The 8,493-nt window shown below is 46.0% G+C and overlaps 1 protein-coding gene across 1 annotated transcript in view; it reads left to right on the top strand.

Annotated features, from left to right (window-relative positions):
- Positions 1-250: 250 nt before the first annotated feature.
- The window catches only part of LOC115471181 (GRIN2-like protein), a 34,974-nt gene continuing 26,731 nt past the window's right edge, over positions 251-8,493 (top strand). The window contains exon 1 of the mRNA XM_030204883.1: positions 251-483. The gene's annotated coding sequence lies outside the window, so the exon portion shown is untranslated. The remainder of the gene's footprint in view (positions 484-8,493) is intronic.

Raw genomic sequence — 8,493 nt, 5'->3', positions numbered from 1 at the left:
AAATACCTTTATGAGCACAGGGGTACATACCTTACAGAAAAAAATCCCAAACTATACAAAACAAATACCTGTGTCTTCACTTAAGGGTAAAGAGAGATCTGAACACCTTGCATCAACCTACTTTAGAGCGGACCCTGCCTTGAGCCCAGAAGGTGGCAGCAGTGAGCCCTGCACTTGCTCTGGGACTACTAATCACTCCAGAAAAGCAACGGGAGGGAGGGAGCTGTCCTCTCTCTCTGACAGCTCCAGTTCGCTTTCTCGAGCACGGGTAGGCAAGTCACCTGCAGAGATACCCCAAATAAATAAACTCGATTCTTCACTTTATTTCCCTCCGTTCTCTGGAGTTGTATTTTCTTTTTGTTCGTTTTAATTTCAAGTAGCTGTCATCCATCCACCCAGGCATCCAGGGGAGGGTTTTTTTTGCCAGGAAAGAGGACCAGATACTTATCAACCTGCGATTGAACTGTGCATTCTAAACGCAAGGTAAGCGGACTAGTGTACTCCGTGCTCGCAAAACCGGCTAGACCCAGTGTACAAACCACGTTGCTGGCTAGTTAGGTTTTGTGCATCTGGGTGTGCGTTTGATTTGAAAGATTACAAAGGCGACAGGAAAGGAGGTTGAAAAGAAGTCAGAGTATAACCTGATTGCTGGTGTGTGTCTATTTTGTCGAACTGGACTAATGTCCTGCCAGTGTACCATAGATAACCAGAAGAAAAAGTCTCCAGAGTGAAGTCGGACAGTATGCAGTGCTGCTCTGATACGGTGTTTAAAGTTTCCTAAAGATTCTGACTTCCTTAGCAGGGACATTAAGCACCACAAGTAAAAGTGGAGTGATCCAGATTGGTACTATGTATCAGTTTTTATTAATTCTGTGTGCTTTGTGGGAAGTCTTCACGTGGGTTAGAGTAAAGCTGCCCCTAGCTCCGCTTGAATACAGCCGAGGAAGGGTTTGTATGAATGGATTCGGTTCTTTAATATATTGTATCCCACCCCCCGCGCAAAGAATAACCAAATGCCGGGGCTCTTGTATGATCTATAGGCAATTAACACCTTCACTCCTATACAGCGGGCAATCGGATGCCTCGCAAAAGAATAGAAAAGCGTTGGGCAGCCGAATAAAAACTTCTGTTTATCTAGATGATGTAAAAAGGTTGTTAACAAACACCGCATTTTTCTTATTCTTTGACATGCATCTCTCTTGGAAGGATTTCAGGCAACGGAAGTGTTTTTATGATGGTTTGTTTAGATGGTCTATACTGCTGTGTTTTGATGGTTTCCTCTGCTTTTCCGTTGTGGACGTAAATGTTGCGACTATAAATGCTTTATGTCTCGGAATTTAGAGCAGTTCCCACTTTTTTTGATGTGCATATGGTTTTTTTATATTATATGTAGAAGAAATTGGGTGCTTGTTCCAATCGAAATAAACAAATGAGGTTCTTTGACTTTGAATTGTTAATAAAAATACGCGGAGTTGGCAGTGCAGTTTTGATTTATTTTATTTCTTTTTGGTGATTTGTTTACAGCAGGGGCATAGCTAGGTGGGGCCATGGGGCATGGGCCCCCACAGATTTAGCCCTGGCCCCCTCTACGTTTGACACACACACCCGGCCGTCGACCCTTCCCCACCACTTTCAACTCTCCCCCATCACCGCTAGGTACCTTTGCTGGCGGGGGTCCCCAACCCCTGCCAGCCGGTCCTCTTCAGCGCCGGTCTCTGGCGCGTTCGCTGATCTGTTTCTGTGAGTCTTGACACCTGTGTCTTGACACCTGCAGGACTTCAGGAGTCAGGACTCATGGAAACAGACGAACAAACGCACCGGAGACCAGCGCTGAAGAGGACTTCATCTGGCGGGCGTTGGGGACCCCCACCAACAAAGATACCTGGTGGGGGAGGGGCAGCGGCAGAGGTGGGGAGGTCAAAAGTGGGGGGGGCAGTTAAAATGTGCCCCCTCACCTCGGGCTTTGGACCCCCCCTCCCACCGAGGTTTGGCTACGCCCCTGGTTTACAGCATATGTTGTGCAGCGCAGATTTCATTGACATGTTATTTGAAATTTGGGTTTTAAAATATGAGTTTACCAAGATACTATCGATGTGTTATGTGAGGAGAGCCATGATAAGGAGATATTTAATTGGTAGGATTTTTGGCACACAGGTGCTTTCTTATAGTCTCCTCTTTTCTTTTCTTTTTTTTAAACGGGGAGAGCACTGATTTTAGTCTTGATTTTCTCTCCTTCCTCTGAGATGACTGAACTAGAATGGAAAACAAGCGATCTCCAAGGCACAATCCTATCGTGCCGTCTCTAAGGCTGTGCTCCCAGCAGACTCAAAGGCATCAGCTGCAAAGCATCTTGCTATTTATTTATGACATTTATTGATTACTTATCCAAAACAAAAAAAAAGTGGCTCTCCCAAACCTCACCAGGTAGCACCTTCCACCAAGGCACACTGCCACTGACTTGACCTGAAATCTACCTCTTCAGTAGAACAAAATCATCATATGTGGAGTAGCCTAATGGTTAGAGCAGAGGGCTGACAACCAGAGGATTCTGGTTCACATCCTGTTGCTACTTCTTGTGATCTTGGGCAAGTACAGAATCAGACCAGGGCCACCGGGCCCGGGGCAGAATCTCCACCACCGCCCCCTCCCCAAAATGGTCATCGCTGATGCAGCCCACCCACCCGAAGTACCTTGGCTGCCAGCTGCAGGCAAAGCGGCTCCTTCCTCTGCCTTCGGCTGCTTTCCTCAGGTCACACATGCTCAGTCTCTCAAAACTGAGCATGTGTGGCCTGAGGGACCAGCAGCTGCTAGACAGACGGGCAATGCAAGGGGGGGCCTGGCACCAGAGTTTTCTCTGTCCTGCTCCTGTCGGGACTTGATCACCCGGGTCCCATCAGGATCAGGAGAGAGAGACAGACCCCCGCGCTGGATCCCCCCTGGAGGCCCGGGCCCAGGGAATTTTGCCCCCTACCCCCCCCCCCCCTTGGCGGCTACGAATCAGACCAGGTGCTCTAGGTAAAACTTCAGCCTTATGACCCTCCCCCCCCCCTCCCCCAGTGATCACACCAAATCCTATAAAAATGCAGGTTAAAGTAGATTCTGATGTTTCTTTGAATTGGAAAGCTGTCAGGATCTCTTGTTTTGTTATGATTGAGGCTGCTCTTTGCTGTCCCAAGAAGCTGCTGTGCTAGGTGACCGCCTAATCTAGCCTAATAGTTGGGCAAGCCACTTAACCCTCCATTGTTTCAGGTACAAATATTAGACCAGGGACAGCAAAATACTGAGTGTACCCGAACGTGACTCACCTTGACCTACTATTGAAAAAGGTATGAGCTAAAATCAAATATTTTCCAGTTCCATTTCGGCTTCTAGTTTTTGAGGTACTTTAGTCACACTGCTCGTGCCAGCACACAGATGGAGCAAACGAAAGCTGCCAAGTTACTCCATTTCGGGAAACAAATTTTAGGCCAGTCCTGGATTTTGCACAGCCCCATCCTGATGCATTATGGGACCTGAAGCAAATACCACACCGCTTGGGGTGTAAGTTCAAAACCAGGACCTGGAATTATTAATAAGGGAGATGAAAAAATCTGAAGCTTTCTGGGCTGAAGGCAGGGCCAGTGCGTACAGAGATGCCAAGTTACCCAGTTTCAGGCTGGACACTTTGTGGCCAGTCCTAGTTTTGGAACTTATATCCCAAAGTGGTGTGGGATTTGTAGTACCCAATCCTGCCCATTAAAATCGGTGCTGCAAGTTCCATACTGCACCAGGATGGGGTGTACAAAAATCCAGGACAGGTCCAAAATCTCCAGCCTGGAGCTGGGTAACTTGGCATAGGGTTGCCAACTAGATCCAGATTTGCCAGACAGAGTTGATCCAGTCCTGGGCTCACCCCATTGCATGAAGGGACTTGTGGTTCTGATTTCCCCATTAGATTTCCTAAGAAAAGCAAGACTATAAGCCCCTACATGCATTGGATAAGCCCAGGACTGAATCAACCCTGTCAGGCAAATCTGAATCTAGTTGGCAAACCTAGTGCGGACATTGGCGTCTGTTTTATGCACCTTTCAGTATAATTTTTTCCATTTCTTTTTACTTGAAAGACTTGTATTTAAACGCAGAAAACAGGCACCATTGTGTGCTGTCAGTTTCAGGTTTGCTTGGCCTCTTGCACATTTGTTTCTTACTATTGGTGCTTTCCCAGGCTTCCTTCTGCTTCGAAGTTAAAGAAAAACTGGCAGATTTTAAAGAGAGAATCATGAGAAATCTCCTCTTCAAACACCCTAACGTCTGCTCTGAACTGGTGTTATTTTTTCAGCGGTAAAGGAAGCTTTGTTTTGTGTACTGTTCACTGACCATTGGGAGAGAATAGAAAATTTATTTTATTTATTTGTTACATTTGTATCCCACATTTTCCCACCTATTTGTAAGCTCATTGTGGCGTACATAGTACTGGAGAGGCGTTTGCAGACTCCGGTGTGAACAAATACAGAGTGATGTTGTGGTAAGATAAAGTTCATGTGGCACACCCAGGGAATCGTACAACGGAAGAGTTGTGTTATGTCCATTACGTACTTTAGTTTTGTTGTATTGCAGAGTTCAGGCATTTATGTTGGATCAGCAGGGTATGCCTTTTATGTTTAAATCATTTTTATTGAAACTGCAATTACACGAAAAACATGTACAACATACACAACTTTCTGTTTGCTGATCCCAGCTTGCTATGTTACAATCAATGTTTATAACATCTATCCAAGACAGTTACATGTCCCATATGATTTGCTTTTTCTTTATTTTCTAGATTCCTTCCCCACCCTTCCCTCCCGCTTCCCTAACACCCATACTCATTCCTAAGTGTTCTTCATCCCCCTACATCCCTCCCCCTCCCCTCTTCCTGTATGTGTCTCTTATATCTGTGCTCATCCAGTATCCCCCAATCCTCAGGGCAGCCCGTTGAGCACTTGGCTACGTGCTCGGGGCGATATCTTGTAGGGTATGCCTTTTAAACAGGTTAGTTTTTAGTGTTTTCCGGAAGTTTAGGTGATCGTACGTAGTTTTCAAGGCTTTTGGTAATGCGTTCCACAGTTGTGTGCTAATGTAGGAAAAACTGGATTCGTAGGTTGATTTGTATTTGAGTCCTTTGCAGCTTGGGAAGTGACCTCATTAACACATATTTGACTACATTAGCATGCTAGTTTTGCTAATCTTTGACACATCCCACGCTAGAGCCTCTGAGCATTCTGTGCTCACTAATATGGGTTCTAGTCTGGTGCTAATGGTCTCTAGCGCCCCTTTTGCTTCTAAGCATCAGGGCCCAAATGTATTTTTTATCTTACTACAATAGCTGTGTTTTCCATATATATATATATATATATATATATATATATAAAATGCCTTCTCTGTTGGGTTGCAGACTCTCTCATATTAGTCAAGTGTTCCCAGTGTTACACTTGTCCTCAGGACCAGGCTCCCCATGAGGTAGAACAGGTGTGGGCAACCTCAGTCCTCAAGGGCTGCAGCCCAGTTGGGTTTGCAAGATTATGGATGAAATCTATCCGCATTCAATGGAGGCAGTGCATGCAAACAGATCTCATCAGTAGCGTACCAAGGGCGGAGCAGTGGGGGTGGTCCACTCCAGGTGCAGGAAGCAAGGGGGTGCACAAAGCAGGCACGCGGCTCCCCTGCCCCCTCTGACATTGCTTCCTGTTCCGGAGCAGGGGACCGGCAGACCCGATAGCCATGCACCTGCTCCGTGCACCCCCTTGCTAGGAGGAAAGGTGGTGGGATGATGTGCTTCGGGGGTGGGGGGATGGCAGGCCTTGGGGAGGGTGACACCCTGGGGGGTGCAGCAGCAGCAGCAACCTGCCCTGAATGATGAACAAGCTAGGTACGCCACTGGATCTCATGCATATTCATTGGGGAAATTCTGAAAAGCTGACTGGGTTGCGGCCCTCAAAGACGAAGACTACCCACCCCTGAGGCAGTGGCGTAGCCAAGGGTGGGCTTGGGTGGGCCCGGGCCCACCCACTTTGAGCTCAGGCCCACCAGTAGCAGCACACCTATGATGTTGCCGGCAGAGATTCCCAAGCTGAAAACTCTGAACAACTGTCCCTCTTGCATACCTTATAAATAGCAGATCTTTGCCTGCAGGAAGCAGCGACTAATACATACTGCTTACACCAGCCCCACAGCCTTCCTTCTGATGTATTCCTGCCTATGCGGGAACAGGAAGCTGCATCAGTGGGAAGGATGTGGGGCCTACATGAGTAGTGTGTATTAGTTGCTCCTCACTGAAAATCTGAAATTTAAAAGGTGTGCAGGAGAGGAGGGATATTTGAGAGACCATATGGCATGCAGGCGAGAGGAGAGACCAAATCACCTATGGGATGGGGTGGGGTTCTTCTGCCCACCCATCTTGGGCCCAGGCCCACCCAAAATTGGGTGTCTGGCTACGCCCCTGTCCTGAGGTAGAATAAGCAGCTACCTGAAGATGTTTGTGCTTATAAGGTGCCATGTGCCTTCAAAGGGACAGGTCCAAAGTAAGCGAGAGTCAACCAAGAGGATGATAGGCCCACTTGCTCTGGTTTATCATTGGAGGGAACTTTCTTTTCTACTCAATGTCAGATTTCAAGGAGAGATATATCTCATCCTTTTTGTCCTTCTCTAGAACTTACACAGCTGCCAATTTGCAGTTTCAGGGAGATTTCAGGCCAACTCTAGGGGGCCCTATGTGCCAAAATGGAGTTACCGCCCAGCTGTTGCGTGGCTCTTGTGGTAATTTCATTTTTGGTGTGTGTCCAATACGCACGTCCGAAAAATAATTTTTATTTTCGGACGTGCCAAGTGACATTTGACGCACGCGGGTCATTAGTACCTGGTTACTACGAGAGACTGTACTGCTAGGTCAATGGCTGGCGGTAAGGTCTCAGACCCAAAATGGATGTGCGGCAATTTTCATTTTGCCGCACGTCCATTTTCGGCAAAACTTTTTAAAAAGGCTTTTTTTTTTTCAGGTGTGCTGAAAAATGATTCTGCGTGCGCCCAAAACATGCGTCTACACAACCTCTGGCCATATTTCAGCACGCCTTTGTAAAGGGCCCCTAGATTTGTAACAACACTATCTGATGCATTATGGGACCCGCAGCACTGGTTTTAATGGTAGAATCAGAGACTGCAGATAATGTTCCGCTAGGAATGTGAGTTCAAAACAAGACTTGCCAAAAAGTTTCCCTCCTGGAACTTGATAACTTGGCAGCTATCAAATTACCAATTTCTTTGGGAGGGGGAAAATAAGAAACTGGAAGGAGAGGCAGGGGAGATGAATTGGAAAGGAACAGAGGAAACTGAAAGGAGGGAAAGGGATGGGATTTGATACATTGCTCTTCTGTGGTTATAATCAAAGCAGTTTACATAAAGGTTAGAATAATAATATATATATATTTTATTTTGGGAGTGAGAAAGTTGATACTCCAGAAGGTATAGATGGAAACAAGTGATGTAAAAAAGCAGGAGTAATGGTCAAAAGAAACCGTGCAGCAAAAATCCAAAGGGAAAGGGATTTGATAAACCACCTTTCTGTGGTTACAGTCAAAGCAGTTTACATATTATACATAGGTACTTTATTTTGTAGCTGGGGAAATGGAGGGTTAAGTGACTTGACCAGAGTCACAGGGAGCTGAAGTAGGAATCAAGCCTGACTCACCTGGTTTGCAGGCCCACTACACTAACCACTAGGCTACTCCTTCAGGAGCAAGCTGGAGGGAAGAGAAAGTTGAAAGGCAATTGGGTAAGAGTGGGCGAGTGCTCTTATGATTAGAATAGTGAGTTTAGAACCAGAGAAACCAGATTTCAGATTCCACTGCTTTTCCTGAGGGCCTTGGGAAAGTCACTTTATACTTCACTGTGCTCTCTGGACAGGGTCCTACCTACTGTCCTGTACCTGATGTATAAGTAGTCAAGTCATTTAATTCAAATCCAAGGAGAGGAGGTCTAAGCACGTGCTCTTATTTTCAAGCACATGGAATAACTACATGATGGTACTTACCCTAACTATTTTGCTCTTTGACTACCTAGCAATTACAGCTAATTACTATTATAGAATAATTTTCATAAGAGTGCCAGAGGGAAAACCACTGTACACTTAGAAAACAGTAGAGTATCAGCTCCCTGTGTAAAAACAGCAACAAGTATTCTTTTCCTACTTACTACGGCTTCTTTCAGTGTGGCATTCTAGTTCAAATTGAGTTCTAAAAACAAAGGGGCCAGGAGAATGCATAGTTATAGCATTTTAAATTTCCCAGGTTTCACATTTGCTTGACAGGTGAATCAAGTCCTTGGTTTACCCTGTGCATGCAGGAACTTGTAAGTCTTGTTTTTCTTAGGTAATACAAGCAAGGGTATCAGGCACCTAGCGGGCTCATTTTCGAAACAGAAGGACGTCCATCTTTCGACACACATCGGAAGATGGACGTCCTGTTCACAGAAACGTCCAAA

Source organism: Microcaecilia unicolor, chromosome 5 (assembly GCF_901765095.1).
Source record: "Microcaecilia unicolor chromosome 5, aMicUni1.1, whole genome shotgun sequence".
Taxonomy (NCBI): domain Eukaryota; kingdom Metazoa; phylum Chordata; class Amphibia; order Gymnophiona; family Siphonopidae; genus Microcaecilia; species Microcaecilia unicolor.
This window is presented reverse-complemented; position numbering and strand designations above follow the sequence as displayed.